We start from the raw sequence: 16,169 nt of genomic DNA, 5'->3' as shown, positions 1-16,169 counted from the left end.
AGCAGAAGCGAAAGTGTAATCAACGCAAGCAGTCATCAAGTCATTCAGCGCTTCTCTCTTTGTGTGGGTGGGTGCGTGGGTGCATGCGTGCGTGCACGTGTGTGTGTGTGTGTGTGTGTGTGTGTGTGTGTGTGTGTGTGTGTGTGTGTGTGTGTGTGTATGTGTGTGTGTGTGTGTGTGTGTGTGTGTGTGTGTGTCTGCATAAGATACTAGGTGGCCCCCACAACGCCCACAGAGACAACCCAAACCAGGTAACCAAGCCCCATGCGTACCTCCTCTATCCCAGCACATGGGGAACGGGCTACAGCCGCTGGTGTCCATGGATACGCATGCCAGCCTGTCCGTCCTCTGTCTGTCCGTCTGTCCGAGGGCAGACACAGACCCGGGGGTCTCCCCGCCACCACGCATTATGACACGACCACAGATGGTCTCATTCAAAGTCGAACACACACACACGCACGCCGTGTTCGCACGTGTCACGCATTCACCGGTCGCCGCGTCGATGTCCTGCTTCCATACGTCGAGTGGTCTCCAGGGGTCGTCTTGAATGCGTGTTGAACCAGATACCAGACGCACAAAAGTTATTTCCACCCTCTGAACGTTTCCGAGGACAGCCAAGTGCGCGCCATCGCTCACGCTCAGCAGAAGGGCTTAGAAAGGTAACCGTGGCGATGGTTCCAATGCCATTGTTCCATCCCGTTTCTCGGATACTGAAGAACAGTGCTGAGAGAGAGCAGAGTGCTGAGAGAGAGCAGAGTGCTCAGAGAGAACAGAGTGCTCAGAGAGAACAGAGTGCTCTGATGCAGCAGAAAAAGGACTCGGCAGCAGCGAGGAGAAAGACCATTGGTCAGCTGGAAATAAATTAAGCCGATCTAGTGTTCCCCCCCCCACCCTGTAGCCAAAAAAAAGTTTTAGAATACTTAAAAGAAAGCTGAAAAAAGTAGAGGCGGGACAACAGAGCTCCGAAGGAGAGAACTTGCGTGTGCGTGTCCGTTACATCTTGCGATAGCGGAGGCTAACATAACAAACCTCAGGAAGAGGACCACCTCATCTCTCTCTCTCTCTCTCTCTCTCTCTCCCTCCCTATCATCGGGCCGTCGCGCTCTCTGCTATGTCCCCCTTCATCTCTGTTCTGATGTCAATCTCTCGTGCCAAACACACACACACACACACCGAGTGGATTAGAAGTTGGCTTTAGGTCGCTCCGGTGGGAGAAAAAAAAAAAACTCTTGCGGTTATTGTTATGCAGGTTGTCGTCATGGAAACGTCGGGTGGTCGTCCCTCTTGGAAGTTCTAATTACGCGGTGGCTAAAGGGGAACACGGTGACGGTTCGGGTTGGTTCCTGGTCGTCCGGGCTCACAGCTACAGCCCGGTGTCAAAGATTAGAGATCCAGGGGGTCGTGCCACATTCGGTTCAATGACAGAAAAGGAGAGAGAGAGAGTTTTCCTCCATGGCAAAAGTAAAAAGGAAAGCAGAAAAGTAATGAGGCAGCTAACAACAACTGTGAGAAAGGAGTAGAGAGAGCGGGAGAGAGAGAGAGAGAGAGAGAAAAGTTTCCTCCCCTTGCAAAAGAAAAAGGGAAAGTCAAAGAGGAACAAGAGAGAGAGAGCAGTAGAAGAAAGGAGGGGAGCGAGCAATATTTTTTCTGTTTGGACAGCAGGGCAGGAGTACAGAATAGGGTGAGAGACAGAGACGGAGAGAACCAGAGAGAGAGAGAGAGAGAGAGAGGGGTGCGGGCAGCATGGTGAGAGGGGGCGGAGCTACAGTTCATTTATATGCAAATCCTCTCTATCCCGAGTGACCCCCCTCTGAGGCCCCGCCCACACTGCACTGTTACTCTGGGATTTTTTGGGCTGTCAGCTATCCTAAGATGCTAAGATACCGTTAGCCCTCGTGGGGAGCATGTTAATTAGCATAACGGAGAGGATTACCATGACAAGTCAGGTTATTTATACATAAACTCATTCGGTCAGAATCGGGTTACCTTTTCAAACGGTCAGGTCGATGAAAAGCGTGCGAGTGGGATTGTATACATACCTCCATGTGGCTTCTGTACAGTAGTGTGCGAGAGTGCCAGTGTGTGAAAGTGTGTTGCTATAATCAGCCAGATGTCAGTTGTAAATCAAAAAGACATTTATACAGCCCAAACCATCTGACACATAAACACACACACACACACACACAATTGACTTCCCCGTTATCTCACTGACCAGACATGCTCAGTAGACCTCAACATCAAGTGTTTTATCTGTGCATGTGTGCGTGTTCCATCTCAGGCATCGGCTATTAATATGAAGATTAGGCGGGAGTGTGTGTGTGTGTGTGTGTGTGTGTGTGTGTGTGTGTGTGTGTGTGTGTGTGTGTGTGTGTGTGTGTGTCTCCCCCATAGAAAACCTTTTGTCAGTGGGGCCGGATGTGAGTGTGAATGGGAAGAGCTCTTCTGGGAGGGAGCCAAGAGCAGCCCGCCCCCCCCCCCCCCGCCCCCCCCCCCCCCCCCCCCCTGCTCCCCCAGCACCCACACCCACACACCCTTACCGACCCAATACCGCTTCCCTGTTTGCCTCCATGTGTCAAAACATGCAGAAATCAGGCCAGCGAGTGGGACAGTGGACTATAAGAGCCTACAAAGCCGAACGACGGACAGGAAACCACGGGGAACACCAATTACTGTTCACACCCTGTCAACACAATGAACACAATTAGCATCTGGGAGCTTATTGTGGATGAACATAAACACATTTCACATGTTGTTGTTGCTTTACACAGCCTGTCTGGTGGGGGGGGGGGGGTGTGGAAGGCCTTGTGTGTGTAAAATGGTTATCATATAATGACTTGCACCCGAACATGCGCAATGTTCAGTCTGTCACGTTAATGAGATTCCCATAAAGATGTTCTCACACACACACACACACACACACACACACACACACACACACACACACACACACACACACACACACACACACACACACACACACACACACACACACACACACACACACACACACGTTTGCTTAGATGTTCTTCCCTTTGAATCTATGAATATTTCACTGGAATTAAGTGATAAGCCTCCAGCTCTCACAAGGATGACAACTAGATTAAAGAACACAGTGGCTTCACCATTCACACACAAATATCTTTTGTCTATGGTTTCACTATATTATGTGATTTATGTCTCCTCCTCATAATCCTTTGCATGCACTCACCTCTTCAATTAAGAATTACAATTAATTAGAAGTCATTAAGCAGATGCTTCTTCAAAATCAACCTCATAATTAGCTTTTTTGTATTTCATATTCAGGTGGAAGGGGCGAGGCATCTTGCCTACAGGTAGACTGTGGACATTGGGATTCGATCCCAGAACCTTTCAGAGTCAAACCCCCGAACCACTAGACTATCCTGCCCATAGTTTCTTAAGGGGATCCTATTTCTACTGCTTAATCTGACTGATGGTGGATTAAGGAAACATTTCTCACCTGTGTAGTACACAATCCTTGAAATATCTGAAACACAAGAAAAACAGAGACAGGCATTGTTAGATGACAGAGAGCTATATTTATAGATTTTAAACATGTAACTTAAATGATTGTTTGAACTATAAATGCCCATCAAAGGACTGTTGTTGGAAATAAGCTTTGGCTATGTCCACCTGTACATTCATCTGACACTGCTTCTGCATCTGTCCATGTTTGTTTGTGCTCACAAACATCTCGACGTCTCACGGTGTGAGAAGGCAGAATCGCAAAAACGCCCTTTTTGACACACACGCTACCGCTCGCTCTCCTCGCTCGTCCACTCACTCGCTGACACCACTCACACACACTGCCATTCTCGCACACACACGTACACTACTCGTAACACTATGCCTCGTTATTGTGAATCAGACGTTCATGTTTTTTCCCATATATTTGTAAGTTAGGCTATTAAACATGTTGCATTCTATACAGCCTGATTATGTCATTATTTAAGCTGCACCTAATTAAGCGATAATAGGATATTTGACCTGCATATAGTCAAAATGTCCAGAAAACAAAACCTACGCAGGTCACTTTGACCGGCACCGCTTTTTTCTAGCAGGAACGCTGGTTAGTGCTACCAAACTTTTCAAATTACTATTATTTATTTGACATTAATATTAAAAAATACGTAGGCCTAAACCACATGGTGGTTTAGGATTTTTTTGCCTACCTGCAAGCATCCTCCAACTAAATATGACATTAAGTTAATTGTTATATAAGTAAATGTTGTTTAAATAAAATGCTTTTTAAATTTAAGAAAATCGTGGGATGTATCGAACATGTATCGAACCATGGGTCAAAAATCGGGATACAAACCAAATCATGAGTTGGTGTATCGTTACAGCCCTAGAAAATTCCGGTCAAGACTCACCCTTCAATTAAAGATATTATGTGGAAAGTAATTTTATTTGGCGGTTTCAGAGTCTCTAGACTCCAGACGACCCAGGTACTGTTACACACACACACACACAAACACACACACAGCAGTGTCCACATCCGCTGTGCTGCAGATTAGGACGATAAGCAGAGGAACTCTGTATTCCCCTGTCTCCAACAGGAAGCCTGGAAGAACCTTTTAGAAACTCTAGACCCTGAGAGACCCCCACGCAGTATACATCCATACATCCCTTTCCTCTGATAACAGCACGAACTAAAGCAAGAGGCCGGGTGGTTAACTGTGTGCGTGTGCATATCACACACACACACACACACACACACACACACACACACACACACACACACACACACACACACACACACACACACACACACACACACACACACACACACACACACACACACACACACACACAGGGTCAAACGGATAACGCTCTTGCAAAAACCGACCCTATGCAGAGGGCACCGTGAAGACACACACTCACACACACGGAAAAAAAACACACCAACTCTCATGGGATTTGACAGCGGTATATGTTGTCAACACCGATAATGATGTCATTGCCCCTGAAAGGCCTACACGACGACCACACACACAGGAAATGCCAGGAAGGTGACTCACACTATACGTTCCCCATGTTGGGGTATTGACAGTCCTGTTGGTAATGTGACACCAGGGACACACCGTACACTCCTAATTGTGTTTTTGTCAATGGTTGGATCCCATTACCGACTCCAACTCCTAGCAGGCATATTGCTAACCTTGGTATTAAAAAAGGTCCATCATGCAATATTTGTCATTTCCGAGCTCAGGTGCCAATAAAAAGTCCCTCCTCCCCCGTCCCTCTCCCTACACTCTCCCCATTCTCTCCAGCCCCGCCCACCCTCAAAAAGTGAGGGTCTTGTTTTGAGATTCAACACGAGCATTGACATGAGATTTAAAGTGGTAAAATCAAAGATTCTCATGTAAATAAACGCTTGTTAAGTCACTATCTGATAAGCAATACTACGACTGCCAATCCAATATGTGTCTCCAGGAGGGGTGACGTGTAGTGAAATTATTTCAGGCATTTCTAATGCAAATGTAAAAACGTACAAACCGTACGAAATCTGACTAAATATTGAGGAACTAAAACCACCCTATAGGGGCCTTTAGGCATTTTTGGGTAACCTCATGATTTTTTTATTAGGATTATCATAATGGTGCATTTTAAATGCGGCGCTGGAATCACGGACACAAACTGATAATCCCCGGAAAACACGCGCGCTCGGGTCCGCTCGCGACCAGAATAAGCTGATCAGCAGATTCTGTCTCTTTACACGGATCACCCTTCGGCTTTGCAGAGGTTTGTATGATAAACGGGGAGGACAACACACGCACATGCGCACATGCGCACACGCACACACACACACACACACACACACACACACACACACACACACACACACACACAGATGTTGAGGAACTAGTCTGACAGAGTCTAGGGAAACATCTTGCCTTATAAACAGCTCCTACCCTAAGGCTATGGTTAGCCTTGTGCAGACGCACTCACACTTTGCAGGATAGGGCTAGTTGGGCTAGAGTTGCACATCTTCACTTTAAACTCAGCAAGCACTGTGTTCTGGGGATCTTTTTCATCTCTCTTAGGGCCGTCAATCAATTTCTGTGTTTTTTTATTTTTATTTTGTTAGGCTGCACTAAAGTGAATTCCAATCCAAACTCGCTGACAATGCAATAAAGTCTTGAATCTTGGAAACACACATTTTTTACTCTCCTACGGCTTGAGCAGAACATACTAAATCACTCATAATTTATCGTTTTACTTTTAATCATTTCAAATTGATTCAACTTTTGTTCTTATTTAAATGTATTTAATCTTAATCCTAATGTATTTTTAATCGGCTGTCGGAATGCATGGAATATAAGAATCCCCGTGCATTACAATGCATTGGGCATAATGTAGATCTTGAGTCTTAACGTTGTGGGCGGTCTCCTCCGTGTTGACCCAGGTACCTCCAACCAATCGAGTTACCAGACCGGCCTTGAATGGAGAAGAGGCGGGGCCACGTGCTGCTAAGTGGACCAGAGTGGACCATGTTAACCTGCTCATGTGTCAGCCTGTGGTGACAGAGCCGGGGTTGAGAGGGTCTGTAATGACATTTACCCGGGGCCACTTGGGTACAGACTACAGACCCGCCATCTGTCCTGCGTGTATAACTCTTAGTCTATCACCCTGTTTACCCATCTGTGGCGTACCATCTCCCCCCCCACCCCCTGGTCCTCTCTTTGAGGTGAAATTACTGCATGTCATGTTTCAGGGGTGCCTCCCGTTTATGGGGTATAGAGGACTATGGATTGTGCGAGTGGAGTTTCGGGACACACACACACACACACACACACACACACACACACACACACACACACACACACACACACACACACACACACACACACACACACACACACACACACACACACACACACACACACACACACACACACGTTGGCATAGGGGCCCCAGAACATCTGCTCTTTAAGATTTTTCTAGAAGTCCCAGTGAGAAGAAGAAAATATCAGGTTAGCAGGCTGGAAGAGAGGAGGGAAGAAGAAGAAAAAAGAGGGGGAGGAGGAGAGATGAAATTGGTTGAGGAGAAAGAGGATGGAAGCGAGGAAGAGGATGGAAGCCATGAGAGGAGAGAAGCGAGGAGAGGACGATGAAGAGGAGAGGAGTAGAGTGAGAGGAGGAGGGAAGAGATTAGGTGGTCCTGCAGAATGTCAGCTTTTATGGCTCACTGGTCTATGGCTAATTTGTACCCTTCTGGCTGAGTTGGGACACACTTGTGAAGTAAGTGTGTGTGTGTGTGTGTGTGTGTGTGTGTGTGTGTGTGTGTGTGTGTGTGTGTGTGTGTGTGTGTGTGTGTGTGTGTGTGTGTGTGTGTGTGTTCTCACCAAAATGAAATTAGATGCACACTCAAACAACTTTCATAAGAACACACACACATACACACACACAAATAAGGTCAATAAAACAGATGAATGACCACACAATCAACCATCTGCACAAAAACTAAAAAAACACACACACACACACACACTGTTGATCAGCTGGCAATGGCTGCCATTGCTTATCACCACAGCAAGTGTAAAGCAATCCAGACTGAAGCACTCGCAAAAGAGGAAAAAATAACTGCAGAGTAAAAAATATTGCATGCAGATGTCCAGCCCTATAGGGGTTACTATAAACAGAACCACGTCGGGTGACCGTCTGAGACATTCAGGCCCGATCGTATAGCCCACAAGCTTCAAGAGGACCGCGTTTGAACTGGTTATGACCACAAACATGGACCATAAACATGAACATAACAGGAGGCAGATAGACCCAGGGAGAGGGGAAACCATGCAGGAGATTGTGCACCGGTTTTAGGGGAATTTAGGGAGCTTTAAAGTTTGAGTGAAGTCTTGTGTTTCAGAGCACTGCCTTTAATCATGAACCAGTACAGAGTGAATGTAATACTTGAATATACACGTTGTAACCCAGAATAATCCACCGCAGGACTACAGGGAACGATGCCCGTCCATGAGGTTTCCAGGTTTCTGTGCACGTATATACATTTGCGCACCTTTTCAACCTCAACCCACACATTGTCGTTATCTCCCTCTGACACACACCGATTCCTCCCACACTCTAATTAAAACCTCCCACACACACACACACACACACACACACACACACACACACACACACACACACACACACACACACACACACACACACACACACACACACACACACACACACACACACACACACTTCAAGGAACCACCTACACACACGCACACAAAGACTTGAAAAGACCTGAAATATAATGTAGCGTAGCAGTGGATCACACGCTGGCCTGGAGGATAAGAGCTATCGATGGAATGAGGATGACACCTTTCATACACTCTCAGGGAGCTGGACCAATCAGAACAGAGTAGGATAGGTGATGATGGAACGACAGAAGGATAATTGCAAGTTGTTTTTGCAAGTACCCAATCCCATGAAAGCAGTACACAACACAGAGTTAATGTAGTCTTAATGTAGACTGTAGAAGAGAAAAGAGAGGGAACCAAGAGACCAGAGAAGAGAGAATCTAAAATCAAAAGTGTCTGGCTGCACAACAAGAACTCAGTTATAACTTTAGGACAATCAATTAGTCACTCACGTTCCGTCGACCAGCAGCACAAACACCAGAGTCAGCGTAAACACATGTATCATATCACAACAACAGACCCCCTATCACAGCATTGTAATGCCGACACACAAGCCTCAACACAAACAAACGTGGAAGACACACACGGACCACAAGAAAAGACAGCCACTCTCTAGGTCAATGGGTCTACGCTGTATGTTTTGATTTTGATTGTATATTGAAAAAAACTGAAAATCAACGATATCGATGATATTACTAAAAAAAGACTTACCATGGTAGAGTCCCTCCATTAAAACAACCCTTTACCAGGGAGATATTGAGAGAAGTACAAGAAGAGAGAGAGAGAGGGAAGGGTGGATTCAAGTGGGGGTGACGGAGGGCAGGGTGGTCCAAAGCTCCTGTGGTCCCAGGACCAGTCAAAGCTCCTCCACGCTGGTCTGAACTGGGCTGTGTTGCTGTGCGCTCCGTTTGCTGGCTTACACAATAATGATTGCCGACAGCCTCGGCTTAGGGCTGATCTCCTCCCACATTACTCCTACTACTACTACTGTGGCTGCTACTACTACACACACATGCTGAGAGACAGAGAGACAGAGAGAGAGAGAGAGAGAGAGACCAAGGAGGTAGTCCCATCTGAGGGAGAGCGTGGTAAAGTCCCCCTCTACCACTACCAAGGAGAGACCCTATGACAGAGAGAGAGAGAGAGAGAGAGAGGGGGTAGGGTGACATAATGAGTGAGGGGGAGGAGGGGGTGTCATTGTGTCCCAGGAGAGGGAAGAGGGGGAAGAGAAGGAGCCAGATGCAGGCAGACAGGCAGGGAGGGAGAGCGGGAGAGAGTGAGATCTGGTATATTAATTGTTCCTACGTGTGTAGGTGTGTGTGTGTTCCACATGGCTTTTGAGATAATGTTCAGAATAGAACTGCAGAGCCTAGTGTTTTTCTTATGTGTAATAGTCCTTAAGTACCCTTCAAAACCATTCCACACTGCTATCTTTACATGCAGAGGTTCAGCTCCACTCAAGAAACCTTGCAGATCTAACATGTAACTGATCTATATTCATCTCAAATATTTATTTACATATTGATTCATTAATTCATCAGATACACCTGGGTGGCATGCTGTCGCCTAGTAAAAACACATTAATTAAAACACATTAAAAACCCATAAATACATGAAAAAGCATAAGCAGTAGACTCAAATATTTTTTCTACTGTGACGGCAGTCTCAGTAGTCTCTCAACTCGACACTTGAAATGTGTGTATGATGATGTTAAGCGTGGTATGGCCCGCGTGTGCTTGTTAACTCATTCCGTCCAAAGTGGTCACCAAATGAAGAAAGGTCTAGAAAGAGGGTCGAGAAAGGTCTAGAAGGATGGTCCTGTCGCTGAGCAGAGCAACAGAAGAGATCTGACTCAATGTGGGTTATTCAACACACTAGTGGAAGCCTATGACACTGAAGCCATGCCACTACTACAGTGGGAAACACACATTCACAAACGTTTCCTTAGCGACGTCCTCAATAAGAATACCATACACGCATCGTCATGAACATGGTCACCATATTTGTTAGAGTGCGGGCAAGTATTTCAGACATCTTCCAGATGTGTTACCTGTGGTTAACCTGGATAAATAATATTCCTTAGAAAGTTTCTGAACATGTAGGAGTGTTACTCGATGGAAGAGATGGACGACTGGACTCAACTGACTTGTGTGCGTGTGTGTGTGCATGTTTGTGTGTGTGTGGGCCAAGAAGTAAAGGAGATTAATAGGGCACTGGATTACTGGGCCAAAATATCATGCTGCCTCTTTCTCTTCCTCTCTCTCTGTCTCTCTCTCCCTAATGTCCCTTCTGTCGCTGTCTCTCCAATTTGATTACACTTGATTCCAGTTTTTTCAGTTTGTTAGCAGCGCCATCTAGTGATAGCGGGGTAATATAGGACTGATTCTGAACTCCTCCTTTTAATAAAGTGTGTGTGTGTGTGTGTGTGTGTGTGTGTGTGTGTGTGTGTGTGTGTGTGTGTGTGTGTGTGTGTGTGTGTGTGTGTGTGTGTGTGTGTGTGTGTGTGTGTGTCCTAGCCACACATGCAGACACTGTTGCCATCGATTTCTCAATTAAGCCTTTATCACTGCAATGACCCTGGTCATGACTAATTATAAACCCATAAACACACGAGCACAGACAAGCACACAAACGCAGTCTGACTGCTGACACACAGCAGCACTACAATAGCTACCTTTCAGTTCAGCACAGACAATAAGTGTGCAGAAGTCTGTCTGTCCGAGTGTGTGAGTGGGCGAGCAGCATGATGTCATGCTTGTGGTTTGTGTACAGGTGTTCCCCCTCTCTTTCTCTCTCTCGCTCTCTTTCCAACCCATTCTCTGCCTTTGTCTCTCGCCCCAACATATAGCATGGTAATCTGATCTCACGCCCAGGCAGCCTGTCTCTGTTTAGGGACTGGAGACGTGCTACATACTCGTCCAGATGTTGCTTCAGCCCCTGCTATGAACTAGAAGGAACTTTCTGATTTATTAAAGACCAAGAATGGGGAGGGGGGGGTGATAAAAATACATTTTTAGATACATGCGAGTTACGGGAACCTTTGCAGCTGCAACACTTGTGTATAGTCAGGTTTACAGAAAACCCAACGAAATAAAATAAATCTTCCAGAAACGTCAACAGTATCTTAGTGGAAGGAAATTAATGGTTCTGTCTGAGTATGAGTAAATTTTCCAGTAGTTAATTTGCATCAATTATTTTTGTTTCTGTGCGCCCCTGTTCGTTGTAGGACTTGTAGAACCTGAGCCCCAACAATAAACCCATATAGGTTGAACCAAACAAAAGACAAAAACTGCTGGAGATATTGTAAGATCATATCGCAACATTTTTTAATCGCAAATATATCATATTGGCACAAAAAAAAAATCATATCATAAAATGATGTGAGTTTCCTAACTCCATTAAAGGCTGCTTGCAGCTAGCAAATAGCAGTTAGCAGTTAGAAACGAATAGTAAGCAGCAGCAGTTAGAAGCTATCATTTACCAGTTAGCAGTTAGCGGTGAACGACTAGTGGTGAACAGCCAGCAGCTAAAAGCACCATCCCTCCACCAAGACCCCAAACAGGAGCCTGGCCTCCTGGGGTCTCTATTGACCATGTGACCTGTCCAGGGAAACTCATTATAACACAGAGGAGGTCATGGGTCATAGGTTAACCAGCATGTGCCATATTCCTGTTTTTGTTGTAATCATCAAAAATATCATCTTCATATCATCTCAGCTTTTTTGCACTTTGGGGAAATACTCAAGTCCCTATAGAACATAACAGTGTTTTTTAATTCAAGGAAGTGAATATATTTGTGTTTTAAAAAACAACTCACAACAGCGCCTGATTGCATTCCCTCATTTCAATTGATCTTGCGGAAACCAAACCAGGTGCATTATTATAAATAGGCCTCATTGTTATTCTCTGGTTTTATTTCCTGCTTCGGTTCCGACTCCCAGCGGTGAAGAAGATGCAGTGACATAAGGGACACCTCAGGGACCAAAGGGACACGCTGGCATCCACCAGGTGCCTGGTAATGGATGTGCATACTTCTACGCTCTACATGTGGGGTAGTGCGATGCTCTCTCTGCCCGTCATCTCTCAGATTCTATACTCTCTATAGTCTCAGCCTATCTGCTTCTCATTAAATACTGTTGTTGTTCAGTCCCTTCAGTTGTTTCTGTAATGATATCTTCCTCTACTTTTCCATGTTTAGTCTGTTTCTGTACTCATTCCACTAAGTGCTGACCCTGTTTCTTCATTGTCGTTCTATTCCTTTGCATTTCTCTTCCCCCCCCCCCTCTTTCTCTCCGTTTTCTCTCCTTGCCATGGATCTCCCCCTCTCCTCCTGTATCTCTCAGTCTCTCTCTGTGTGGTATGTCTGTCAGCTCAACAATTGACTCATTCTCTCCCTCTCCTTCCCATTCTTCGCCTCTCTCTTTCACTTACTCTCTCTGTCTCTGACTCACTGCAGCGCAATTACCGCGAGGTCTTCTCGATCGCTACATTGTCCGGGGCGAGAGTGAGAGGTCATGGTATTTACACCGTCTTAATGGCTCATCCATGGAACAACTACATTTGCCATCGCCGTTTTCCGTCGGCACTCTGTCTCTCTATCCCTCTATAGCTCAAGAGTCTCTCTCACACACAAGTGTAAGTGCGCGTACACACACACGCACAAGGGTGGAGTGATTTCCACATCCATCCACCATAAGATAGTTACAGTATCTTAGCTTTATTGTGATAGATGGAGCAACTACATTTGTCAATAAATACTGTTGCCCTTTTCCACTGGCACTCTGTCTCGATCTGACTCGCTCTCTCACACACGAGAGATACACAGCGTGATTTCCACATCCATTCATCACCACAGGACACCGTGCACTAGGGACCGAGCAGAATTGAGTAATGAGCATGTACGTGTGTGTGTGTGTGTGTGTGTGTGTGTGTGTGTGTGTGTGTGTGTGTGTGTGTGTGTGTGTGTGTGTGTGTGTGCATATTGTCACAGCATGCATCAATGTCTTCGCACCATGTATAAGTGCCTCTATATGTTTCATATTTGACTGTGTGTGTGTGTGTGTGTGTGTGTGTGTGTGTGTGTGTGTGTGTGTGTGTGTGTGTGTGTGTGTGTGTGTGTGTGTGTGTGTGTGTGTGTGTGTGTGTGTGTGGTGTACAGGCCCTAAAGGAGAGAGAAGTCATTAACTATGATGTCATTTCCTGCTATTGTAGCAGATTGCAGTTGCTACACACGAGTGAGCACCAATGGCAGCACAGAACTGGTAGTCCACTTTACAACTCCCCTCTACACACTTTACAAGGGATTAAAATCCCTCAGCCAGAAAAATGCCATAAACAGTGAACATGAATCCATGCTGCTTGGATGCATAGCAATGATATTGAAAACGTTGAAAACATTTGACACCAATATTTACCTGATTGTCCCTTGAGGAACAATGTAGGAGTTTATTCTGCTTCAGACAGCAGGAGACAAAATGAAATATACCACCCAATCAGATGACTCATTCATTAAATTTAATAATGGGTGTAATTTAACAGCCTGAATTATAACGTCAGAACATTGGCTCACTTCAACTGCAATTCACTATTAGCTAATCAGCTATAAACTAAAGTGGCATCTATGGCGGAAAAATAACTATGCTGCTCCACACACACAAGTTAGTCATGAGCGAGTCTGTTGCGGTAGCTCCGTCAGACCCCCTCTGGCAGAACAACTGCTGCTGGGTGATGGAACGCATGTCACTCAGTGCACCGCTGGTGATGTTACCAATCTCCCAACATTCATAATATGTCCATTATGTCACCTCATTCTGTCATAGATAGTGACTTAACAGACATTATTTAGATAAAAATCATATTATCTACTGGCCACTTCAAGGAGATAATATGTCCATAGTGATAGATCTATAAGATGCCCAGCATGGACTGTATCTTGTGTCTTATGTATCAGACATGAAAGCAGCTTTTTCTAGAAGCTACAAAGAGAAAGAAAAAGAGATTAATCAAGAAAATGCAGCTTTGTGTATCATTGGTGCTTACCTGTATCCTCATAGCCATGTGCAAGCAATCAAGCCTGTATGCCCCTGTGTGACGCACCTTTTCAATGGAAAAGTACAGACATCGCCTTGACACACTGAAGGAGAACCACGGCGCATCAACCAAGGTCATTTATTCAGCAGCAGCCATCCTTTGCATGAAAGGTAGCTTTTATTTTGAAAGGAGCTCTGGCCCTGAGAATATGCCGTTTGACAGACACTTTTAATAAATAGTGGATCTAGATGCGGGTCATTGAGGGGCACGGAGAGTGTTATACTGCTTAATCATTGATGTGGCAAACCGGCAGGTGGTGTAAATTGAATGAATCAACCTTGGTTACTTACTGCTTCACCCACTACCACAACACAATCCTGACCCCCCCCTCAAAGAAAGTTAAAGTTTGAGAATAAGTAGTGCTTTTTCTTCAAATCACCACAGACCAATGACAGGTGTTCAATGTTCCACTATCCGGTGCTATTGTTTTCTGTTAAAAAAAAAGGCCTAAGACAAAAGTTCACACCCACGCATGTACGCACACAGACAGACACACACACACACACACACACACACACACACACACACACACACACAGGAACTCCCAACCTCAGAGCTCCACCAGGTGTAAGACATTTCCAACTGACCAAAGCACACAAACCATTTTGGGTAAACACAGTTTTCCCTGCTCTCTCTCTCTCTCACACACAGAAGTGCTGAAAGGAAGAAGGCGTTTTCCCTTCATCTCCTGGGGGACCCAGCGTGTTGTACAGTAAGTGCTGTGTGTGTGTGTGTGTGTGTGTGTGTGTGTGTGTGTGTGTGTGTGTGTGTGTGTGTGTGTGTGTGTGTGTGTGTGTGTGTGTGTGTGTGTGTGTGTGTGTGTGTGTGTGTGTGTGGACAGGAAGGACCATTCCTTCAGCTGCTTCTGGATCGCTTGCATTCAGGAAGTACACACACACACACACACACACACACAGAGTGGAAAACACATACAGAGAGTCAACTGTAAGACTGGGAGGATGTGTAAATAAAAAAAAAAAAGAGATGCACATACATGCATTTAGAAAGCAGTCGTATAATCGTAATAATACTAATCAAATATAAGGAGATTCATATTATTACAATAATAACAACCTATAAAACCGTATTTCGGCTTTGGTTAAATAATAACGTTTGCCAACACCAAATCACCATTTCTACTGCTAAATGGATTCCCTATGTTGTTCAACAGACATGGAGGCATGGATGGGAGCTATGAGACTCGTGTGGTTTGGAATGTCCATTAGATTCACCCGGAGGAAGAGGAAGATTAAAAACAAAAACATTGTCTAGAGGAAGCAAAAAAAATTTCTGGCACAAACAAACTTATTTTGGTATGAAAGTATGGGTTCCCCTTGACCGACATATAAAAGGCCTAGTATCTGTCTGTTCGTGTCTGTGTCTGTGTCTGTGTCTGTGTCTGTGTGTGTGTCTGTGTGTGTGTGTGTGTGTGTGTGTGTGTGTCTGATTGCTATCATCAGTAGTTGGGGCTGTACGAGTCAGGCTGCAATCTGCTGCTTTAACTGACAGAAAATGACTAGGTCTGTTTCCCTGGTCTGGGTTTAACTGACAGAGCATGACTAGATATGTTTCCCTAGTCTGGCTGGGTTTCCCCTCCTCCAAGTTACTCTCTCTACAATACTGTCTCTAGTACTGTACTTCACGGACTCCATTGATCCATTTAACTAGAACACAGGGGGACTCTTTCTCTATTCTCAAGATTGATTTGATTCAGAACCATTCACTTTTTCAGAACCGATTCTCGATACAGTACACAGGGGTGCAAATCGATCAGAATCATAGAAGATAGGAATTGAGATTCCCCTACCGCTCATAAAAAAAGTATAAAATACACTATAAAAAGAATACAATACACTTGGTTCAAGTTACTCTAATTCATCCATTGCTAACTGGAACACACCATTACAAA

The 16,169-nt window shown here is 45.1% G+C and overlaps 1 protein-coding gene across 4 annotated transcripts in view; it reads right to left on the bottom strand.

The window, feature by feature from the left end:
* Nucleotides 1-16,169, bottom strand: part of ptk2aa (protein tyrosine kinase 2aa) — a 57,566-nt gene that overhangs the window by 39,616 nt on the left and 1,781 nt on the right. For 3 of the 4 annotated variants that reach the window (XM_084484489.1, XM_084484490.1, XM_084484491.1), the window contains exon 2: nucleotides 3,479-3,505. The gene's annotated coding sequence lies outside the window, so the exon portion shown is untranslated. Of the gene's footprint in view, nucleotides 1-3,478; nucleotides 3,506-16,169 lie in introns of those variants that run through there. The other variant, XM_084484492.1, reaches the window with a different exon arrangement.

Source organism: Micromesistius poutassou (assembly GCF_964030765.1).
Source record: "Micromesistius poutassou genome assembly, chromosome: 20".
NCBI classification, from domain to species: Eukaryota; Metazoa; Chordata; class Actinopteri; order Gadiformes; family Gadidae; genus Micromesistius; species Micromesistius poutassou.
This window is presented reverse-complemented; position numbering and strand designations above follow the sequence as displayed.